This window comes from Rissa tridactyla, chromosome 19, assembly GCF_028500815.1.
Source record: "Rissa tridactyla isolate bRisTri1 chromosome 19, bRisTri1.patW.cur.20221130, whole genome shotgun sequence".
Lineage (NCBI taxonomy): Eukaryota > Metazoa > Chordata > Aves > Charadriiformes > Laridae > Rissa > Rissa tridactyla.
Window position 1 is genome coordinate 1432602 of NC_071484.1, and position 9976 is coordinate 1442577.

The following is a 9976-nucleotide window of genomic DNA, read 5'->3' on the forward strand; positions in this document are numbered from 1 at the left end:
CAAGGGGACGATGACAGTTACACGTCAGGGGCACCCAATGTTCCTGTTGTCAACAGCAATGCAGCCTTTCCCTGGACTGTGCTGTTGTACTAGGGTAGACCATGTGCTTGCCCAGGGGACAGGACCCTGGCTAGCAAAGGCATTTAGAGGTCACACGTGTGACTATGTGAAGCTTGGAGAGGGACTGTCTGTAAAGCAGAGGGCTGTGCTGAGTGTCCCCCTCAACCCAGCAGAGTGAGGGACAATGCCTGTCCCTGTGTGGGGAGCTTCTGCAGCAGCTACTGTTCATGGAGATGTTTCCCTTGAGGAGTCACCTCTATGCACAGGGACAAAAAGAAAGAAAATCCCTCTGGGGGAAGAGAGGAGTGCTCAGGCACTCATTTGTGACTGAGCAGATCCAGGACACTTGCTACCAAAAGTGCCAGTTCATCACAGCAGATGAGCAGGAGGAACTGACCAGCTCCCACTAGAATGTTTAACGCCCCCAGCGAGAACAGGGGAATGAAGACCCATGGATGCCCCATGCTGGGATCTGCCTAGGAGAAGAAAAGGCACAGCATCTCTTTACATCAACTGCCATGGCCAATGTTCAAGAGGGAAATAACAAAATGGAACCAGCTTTAAGGTGTCTCCATCTTGAGACAAGACAAACCCAGTGGGTGTCGGGGAGGATGGATGTGCCTGCGGTTATTAATAGCGGTGAAGATAAACAAATGGCTAATATATAAATGCAATGGTTCAAGTGTGTGCTGTTTAATCAGACAGAAGAACTTCCAATGCATTGGCAATAAGAAGACTGTGCCTTCATGTAGTGTGGTATGGGAATATTTAAGGCCATGGTTGCATAAATTGATGTGTGGAACGGACACCCGAGGGCACTTCCCCTGCGTGTACAGGGAAAGCAGCGCTGCAAGGGCAAACCTGACAGACCCTTCCCTCATCCTCAGCCTTGCACAGACACATCTCTTCCATCCCCTGGGCTCTTCCACAGCCAAGGAAGCTCGCTGCACCAGGGTGTCACGCACCGCACAGAGGTACAAGGCACTGTCAAAGAGCCCGACTTCCTCCAGCTGCAGGAGGCTGTATTTCTCCATGGTGTTCAGCACGGTGGTGAGACGGCCACTGGGCTTGCGGCCAGCAGTTGCCTGATAGCAGACCAGCTGGGGACCTTGGCCTTTCCTCTGCTGGTACCAGACCAAGCCATAATAGCTGGAAGTCTGGTAGGTTCATGTTATTTGAAAGTTGTCTCTCTGCTTCACTGTGACTTGTCCTTCTTGCTGGGTGACAGTGACCTGGCCCATGGTGCCTGGAAGAAAGCGAAGGTCAGCAGCTCAGCAGGGAAGGGCTCTGGGAAACAAATCAGGAGTGGAAGCAAGACCCAGGCAGAGAAGGCTGCCTCTCCCTTGTCCTGTAGGAAAATCCTGAGTTCTGGGGACATCCAGGTGGAGAGGAGTTTTGGGCAGCAGCTCGGAGCTCTGAGCCCAGTGTGGAGCTTGAGAAGAGCTGTGCAGTGTCCCTGCTCCTCCTCCCAAGTCCTGTTCCTCCTCCCTGCTCCTAGTGCCCAGAGAACCAGGGAACAGCCTGTTACTCCTAACCTTTGTGTGCTGGGACCAGCACAACTCCAGCATGTTGAGGCATCTATGGAGCTATGGCAAAAAGGTTCATCCTGTTTCACTATGCCTGTCATCTCCAAGAGTTCCTAGCTCCCTGATGACCGGCGATGCTGAGATGAATGGTAGAAAGAGAGATCCCTGGCTGTGTAAACAGCCAGGAGAAAACTGGAAGGCATGTCAGGCATGTGCCAGCCAGGAGGCATAATGGGACGCCCTGGTAATGCCAGTGGGATGAGAGCATAAATGTCCTCCAGGCAGTGTTGACATGTTCTGCCAATTTGCATTGGAAAGGGAAAATGTGAGAGTGCTCTCATGCAAAAATGAGAGCTGAGATCTCCTGTGGCGACAGCACGCGGATCAGGAGAGAAAGTCAGAGAGAAAGGCATGAAGGTGAGAGAAAAGCAGGTATCTCTCTTCTTTCTTTTCATATCCAAAAGAAAGAGGATCTTGAGAGAACAGGTTGAAATCCAAAAATGTGAGTCAATATTTCCCAGCATTTTCCTCTAGTTAAGGAGTAGTTCTCTGCATGATCCTGATCAACCTGGCAAGCCTTGGGAGAAGAAGGATGCATTTATAGAAAGCCAGGACTTACCCAGCCGTTGCCCCAGGAAGGCCATGAGGATGAGAGATCTGAGTTGCATGTTGAGACCAACCCACCTGTTTGTGGAGTGAGAGAGAGTCAGAAAACGCCCTCCCAGACCCGAGATAACAGAACTGCTGGAAACAACGTTGTTGGGGGAGCAAAGGAAGAAGCGGGGAAGAGCAGTGATCTGTTCGTCCTGTGCTTCAAATGCTGCTTCTGGGTTTCTCCCTCCTCCAGCAGCAACACCTGTGGCTCCCTCAGCCAGTGGCATTCTCAGCATTTCCCCATGAAGAGTTCCTGGGGAATCTGGGGGTCCCAGTGGTGGAAAGGGACTCACTCTGTTCCAGCGAGCTCACAGTGGAGTCCTCCCCTGTTAGGACAGGAACCATCCAGCAGCCCAGGGCTTCTGGCTGTGTCCAGTTCTGGTAGGACAACCCACAGTATGAGCAAGGAACCTGGCTCCAGAACTGCTGTGTAGATGCAACAAACCCAGAGATACCAAGGACAACATACTCCTACACTAGGGTAAATTGTAAGGGACCAGGAGGGAACAGAACTAGGCATGAGTGGGTCACCCCCGCTCCCAGGGAGCACATGGGACACCCATTGGAGTGCTGCACTGTGAGGGATGGGGATAGGGCAGCCCCGCACCCACAGCTGAAAGGGCATGTGAAGGGGTGGGGGTACTGCAGGTGGGGACCCCTACTCCCACCCCCTTGCCACAGGAACTCCAGAGTGATCCCATGCACCACTCATGGCAGAGAAAACTAACCGCTCATTGTCGTTAAGTTAACCTGAGCTGAGTAGGCCCAGACCTGTGCTGTGCTGAGCTGTATATATCACTTGGCAAACTTGGCAACGCTGCCACAAACACGTCCTTGTCTTGATCTAGGAGTGAAGCACTGTGCTTTCATATAAACGCCCTTTTGCTGAACAGTAGAAATTGGGAGCGGTTTATTTCTAAGGAAATGCCATGAAAACTCCAGAGATGACAATGCCTAAGAGGAATCTCAGCATGGGCAGGATTTGCACTATGTGCTAAGTCCCAACTCGATCTCCACCTCAGGCTCCATAACTCAGGGTTCCCAGCATTTGAAGGGGCATAACATCACACATTCTATCCCCCTTTACCTTCTGGTACTATCTCCAGCTCATGGTATTTTAGTCAAGACTCTGCAGAGGCAGACACCCATTCCTAGTGGGATCTATCTACAGCCATGCTGCACCTTCATCATCAAAAAACTCCACAATTCCAAATTTTCAGTAGGAACTTCCCCTGTTCCAGATCATGTCCATTGCCTTTCGCTCTGTCACTGTGCTCAAGAAGTGTCTGGCTCCATCCGGCTTTTCATGCTCCAGTCATGTCTTAGGAACAGGTCTCTCTTAAGCTTCTCTTTTGAACGCTGAAGAAGGCCAGTTCTAGTCTAGGAGGCTGCAGGCTGTTTTCCTGCTTTTTGCTCCTCCTGGAGGTCACAACCAGCCCAACCAGCCCCAGCATGGGAGCAGGGTCCATGGTGACCTGCTCCTGCCATGCAGTGCCCAGCCGGAGACAGGGGCCTGCAACCACCTGAAGAAAGACCCATTTGTAGCCACTCATGTGGTCCCTGTTCCTCCGTAGTGTCTGAAAAGAGGTAGAACCAGGAACAGACAAGACACACCCAGGAACAGTATCTGTGTCTCTTTTGCCACAGGAGTATTCCCTCCCTTCTCCCTAGGCCATGGATGAGGCCCTTCAAGGGAAATGTCTCTGGGAACAGCACCTGCTGTAACCATCCCACCCAGAGTCAGACGAAACACCTCTCTCTGGCTGGAGGACATCCAGCACAGCCCTCTGCTTCACAGACATCTACTGCCCATCCCTTCAGGTATAACGGTCTGCCCCTTTGCCTGAAGACGACACCCTCCAGAAGGGTGAGAAGAGAGGATCATCTTATAAACTCAGGGATGTTTCCACCTTCAGGGGGATCAAACACCTTATGGGATTCCAATTCCAGCTCTGGAACCCTCAGCACAAGAAGGACATGGACCTGTGGGAGCGGATCCAGAGGAGGGACACAAAGATGATCCGATGGCTGGAGCACGTCTCCTATGAAGACAGGCTGAGAGATTTGGGGTTTTTCAGCCTGGAGAAGAGAAGGCTCCAGGGAGACCTTATAGCGGCCTTCCAGTACCTGAAGGGGGCCTACAAGAAAGCTGGGGAGAGACTCTTTGCAAGGGCATGTAGCATTAGGACAAAGGGCAATGGTTTTAAGCTAGAGCAGGGTAGGTTTAGATTTGACATTAGGAAGAAGTTCTTTACAATGAGGGTGGTGAGACACTGGAACTGGTTGCCCAGAGCAGTGGTGGAGGCCCCATCCCTGGAGACATTCAAGGCCAGGCTTGATGAGGCTCTGAGCAACCTCATCTTGTTGAAGATGTCCCCGCTTCCTGCAGGGGGGTTGGACTAGATGGCCTTCAAAGATCCCTTCCAACCCAACACATTTTATGATTCTGTGAAGTGGAAAAGTTTTTTTCTAGTTTGTGGAAGACATGGGATGTTTCGGAGAAGCAGCAGAGACAGGGAAAGGGAAGGATCAAGGCAATTTGGCCAGGAGCAAGCACGGGAAGACAGAGACAGCAATAAGAGGGGCCAATCCCATGTGACCATGTATCAGATGCATGTGCTGGCCTGGCAATGCCTGTTGCTCTGCCTTGTTTGTCACCTGCCAGGAGTTCCCTGGGAACGCAGTTATCAAGTCCAGTTGGGACAGAGAGCAGGGCTGATCCTTCCCTGTGTGACTCAGAAGCCTCTGCCCATGGGTTTGACCACCTCTGTCAGCTGCTCGAGCCACACAGAGTTCCCCGGGGACTGGCCGGAGGCCAGAGGCCTCCTGCCAGCTCTCATTCCCCTCAGACCTCCAGCCCCTGAGGGCAACTCAGCAAATCCCTTTCTGACTCATTCCTCAAGGAGGAACCTGGCATGCCTTGAGGCTGTGCTCAGTGTCTCCAGGCCAAGCAGTTTGCCCTGTCTCCTGGGCACCAACTGCAAATGTGTGGAATCCTGTCAAAGAAGCTCGTGGTCTCACCACTGAGCCCCTGTGGGGAGTGTTTGAAGGTGCCTCTGACCTCAACATGCCCTTCTCCTGCTGCTGGGGAGCTTCAACTCTTGACCCCATGCAATGACTGTGTAACGCTAGCAGGAACATTTGGGCAGGAGTGTGGAATTCTGTAGCTGGCGGACTCAGTTTTCCATTGTATATCTGAGCTTTTACAGGAAAATGAACTGTGAAACCCTTTCTGGTTGTTCTTTTCTAAGGACCATTTGGCATTGGTAACTCTGCTCTGGAGTCCCTATGGTTGCAGAGTAGAGGAAAGCACCTGCTCAGGATTCCCTCGGCATCCTCATGGGGAAAGTCAAAAGGCCGAGAAGAGGCCCTGTATGTTCCATGTCAGCAGTGGGCAGTCCGTGCGGCAGGAGCGAGGGCTGTGCGGCCTCCCGTGGGCAGGAGGATCCCTGCCGCCCACCGCCCTGTGCGGAGCAGAAAGGCGCTGCTCCTGGCCGGGAGCGGCAGCGCCCTGTGGCGAGCCCGCCCGGGGCTGTCCCCGCGGCCCCGACACACACGCCCAGCCCCGCCCATGCCATTTTCTGCCCGGCCGCAGCCCCGGCTCCTCTCCCCGTGTCTCCCAGGAAGCAGTAATACACGGCCGCATCCCCGCGCCGGGGCCAGGCGAGCCACAGAGTGCTGGAGCAGTGGTCTGCCGATACTCACAGCCGCTCCGGTGGGTCCCACACTGGTTTATCTCCAGTGACACTTGTCACAATGTGACACAGTGCCTGGTCTTGAAGCTGATGATACCACTGAACGTTCATGTTTCCCTTAATGTTGGGGTGTGAGCAGTTGATGCTGATGGCGGTGCCCTTGCTGGTCTCTGCCGACGGCTCCTGCTGCACCTGCGCTCTGCCCACAGCCACTACAGAGAAAGGATAGGAAAAGGCCAAAGATCACTAAAGAGCAGCCAGGTCTGATGGCTCTTATGCCAGAGAAATCGTCAGAAAGAGTGGCATGTGGATAGAGCTGGACTGGAACAAATGGGGACCATGTGGTCATCGAGAGTGATCCTTGTGTGGGTTTGTGGAGCAATGGGACAAGTCCGCAAGGGACTCTGTAATAGATGCATACAGAGATCGAATGAAAGCCAGGTGGAGGCATGGATGGGTGGATGCATGGATGGGGAGAAGAAGAGGAGACAGGAGAGTTGAATGTGTTACAGTGAAGGATGAAGGGTTGAATTGAGAAGAATAAATGCTGAAAGCACAGGGGGATCAGAGGATATATGGAATAATGACACAGTGCAGAAAAGTCAATTTGTAGTTATGGATATGAAGGAAGCAGAGGGAAAGATGGGAGAGGGGTCTCAGGCACTAGGAAGAGGGGTTAGAGATGGTAGACACATGGAGAGATGGATCAGAATATGGGTGGGTGGATGGACAAAGGGCAGAGAGGGAGCAGAGGTTGTTACAGGTAAGGAGAGAGGGCTATATTGAGAGCAGTAAGAACTGCAGAATGCACAGGGGAAGGAAAGGGTACATGAAAATTAGGCATACGTGCCAGGAGGCTCGTACTGATAGAGGTGGTGAAGAAAGAGGGAGAAGAGGGGACTCGGAGGGTTGGGAAGGGGCACAAAACATGGCAGAGAGCCAGGAGCGGGAAAGAGAGGCTGAAGGAGGAGAGGGAAGAGTTGACGCTGAGCTCCCCGGGGAACACGCGGGGCACAGCCCCGGCCCCATCCACCACCGCCAGCCCCAGGCACCCAGCAGCAGCGTGGCCAGCCCCACCAGCCCGGCGCCATGCTGCCCCCCGCTCCTCTCCTCTCCTCTCCTCTCCTCTCCTCTCCTCTCCTCTCCTCTCCTCTCCTCTCCTCTCCTCTCCTCTCCTCTCCTCTCCTCTCCTCTCCTCTCCTCTCCTCTCCTCTCCTCCTCTTCCCTTCCCTTCCTTTCCCTTCCCTTCCCCACTCTTCTCACTGCTGACACCTACGGTAACGCCAGCTCCGCCCCGGAGCTCAGATCTGCGCCAGCGATGCTGGAGGGCTCCTCATGGGCTCAGAGTGCTCAGGGGCTGTCCCCGGTGCAGGCAGCACTTTGCCCAACTGGGAAATGGACTCTCCCCATCCTCCAGAAAGAAGAAGCCTGCACAGCGCCAGTTGCAGCCTGGCACAGCAGCGGGGCCTTGGCCCAGCACATGGACCAGCTTCCCAGAGCTCTCTACGAGCCCAGGGGCTGGAACCAGCAGCCACTCGTTTCCTGAGGCTGGGAGTGAGGAGGCTGAGAGCCTCCCTTCAGCTGCTGCTCTGCAGCCCCAGCACAACACCTAGAAGTTGTGTTGGGCCAGAGGGAATGTGAGGACAAATGTGCCCATGGGCGGGCAGGGGTCAGGGAGGGCAGGGGTGGTGGAGAATCCCAGTGTCAGAATGTGTGTGAGAATGGATCTCCAGAGGTCATTTGCATCAGCCTTTGCTCAGAACAACTCAGATTGCCCAAAGCCACATTCAGTCCAGCCTTGAACACCTCCCAGGATGGAGATTGCACAGCCTCCCTGGGAAACCCCTTCCTTGACTCACTATTTCTTTTAGACTACTGCTTCATGAGAATTCCCCATGTTCCAGCTGATGTCCATTGCCTCTACTCCTGTCATTAGGCACTTCCAGAGGCAAGGCCTATCTTCTCCGCCTCCTCTGAGCAAGTGGTTCCTCGATCTGTTCAGAACACTTTACCTATACACAGCTCAGTGTAGTGCCTGTTTCCCCCTTGTTGGTGTTTCCCAAAGCCTTGGTGGGAGTGCCCTCCTTCCAACCTCTCATGTTGCTCAGGAAATCAAGAAACAGTGTTGGTCCTACTGCTGATCCCTGAGAGACCCCATTAGTACCTGACTGCCAGCTGGGCTTTGCACCACTGCTCACAATTCTTTCTGCATAACACTCCAGTCAATTTTCTTCTCACCTTATCATTCTCCAACCCATTTATCCCCAATTTGGCTCTGAAGGAAGTAGGAGAGAGGCTGTCAAAGGTCTTGCTAAACTCTACGTACACTCATGCCCTGCCCTTCCCTTCTCCACAGTGACTGTTACCTCCTGAGAAAGCAATGAGCTTGGTCATCAGCTCCTCAGCTCGGAAGCACCTCCATGGAGAGGGAAACCAGCCCTGGATGAGCTCTCCCGGAAGAGCTCCCTGGCACTCATCTCTATGGGGTCACTACAGGGAAGTGGAGGAGCCCTCAGCTGCCTTATCTCCAAGCTGGATGCGAGTCCAGGCAGACAAACCTTCAGGCAGGGATATGGGCTCAGGAACTTTCTGTACTGTGCATAGCCCTTGTTTGAATGAGGGTGTCTCTGGACAGCCCTGCAGGACAGCAGTGGGCTTTGGGGGAGTGTGGTCTTGGATCCAATGTCCTTCCCTCCCAGGGACAGTTGCTGGGTGCTCAGTCTGAGATTCCAGTAGGGGACATGAACATTCTGAGCATGAACATCAAAGCTGTCATCAGTTCTTTGGCTTCTCCTATGAAATCCACAGAGTCTGTTCTTCTGCTCACAGCGCAGTGATATCAGACTCTGTGTTTCTTTCATTCAGGACCTGTTTGGGAAAAGGTCTCGGCCCCTGCCTGGCACAGCACTAGGCCTGTGAAGAGCACAAGTACTTTTGGCATTGGCTTGGGCATGAGGGAGGGCTGTGTCCCATCCCAGACACAGTACACAGCGTTTTGGAAGCAGATCCACTCAGGGATGGCCAGCACATGGTGGGCAGAATTCCTCAGCCTTTCACTTTGCCCAGAATGCAGTCCCCATCCTTTGAACTCTCTAGCACTGGGGAGAGCAGCTGTGTCCCGGCCTGGAATGGCAAGGAGTGGGGACTGCCAGCCATGCTGAGGCACTCTCAGTATTGTCACATTGAATTCAACTAAGGATCAAGGTTGGAGTGAAACCAACCTTGTTGGGGCCTGAAATGGGCAGGAGTGGAACGTGAGCTCTGCAGGGGCAGGACAAGGAGGCATCAGGAGGCAGGGGCTGCATTTTAGTGTCTCTTCCCTGGACGCATCTTCAGCAGGCTGGTGCCATCACCACTCCACTGCAGTAAGGCTCCTTCTGACCCTGGGAACCTGCTGCACTTTGGCACTCATGTGACTGTCCCTACCATGAGCAGCACATTCCCTTGTGATGAGGAATGCACAAGGATACACACACACACACGTTAATGCACAACAGCATCAAGTCATCCACAAATTTGTGCTCCCACACTCATCCACACAAACACGGCTGTACGTAAGTGCACATAAGACAAGAAGACAAGTAGGGACACAAGCAAGCGTGGAGTCTGCCAAGGACAGATGGGGTTGTTACAGAGTTAGAACTCTGTGCGGAAGCACAAGGCCCCAGACATGCCCATGCCATTGTTTGTGTACTCACAGACTCCAGGGAGTGGGCACCATTCCAAAGCAGCCAGAATTTTTTGCTGAGGTCAGTGGTAGTCAGGACAGGTTCAAAACCTAGCAACACAATGCACATACCTGGGGAGGCAACAACAAGTGACCACTGGAGGGAGTAGAGAAGGGGGGGAAAGAGTCCTCATGCATGGGAGCCCATTCGCATCCAGCTGAGGATGGCTGAATTGTCTTCCTGAGAAAAACACTTCAAACATCCCCACCGGAGTGACCCAAGCTGAGGTGTCTTTCCTGCCCTGGACCACTCCAGCACTTGAGCTGACTCTTCTGCCTTGCACTGCTGCATTCCTGCCCTGGAAATCCTGGAG

General features: G+C 53.5%; 1 pseudogene; it reads right to left on the reverse strand.

Moving 5' to 3' along the window:
* Positions 1-377: 377 nt before the first annotated feature.
* LOC128919487 (T cell receptor alpha variable 1-1-like) lies at positions 378-2254 on the reverse strand (annotated as a pseudogene).
* Between the last annotated feature and the right edge of the window lie 7722 nt (positions 2255-9976).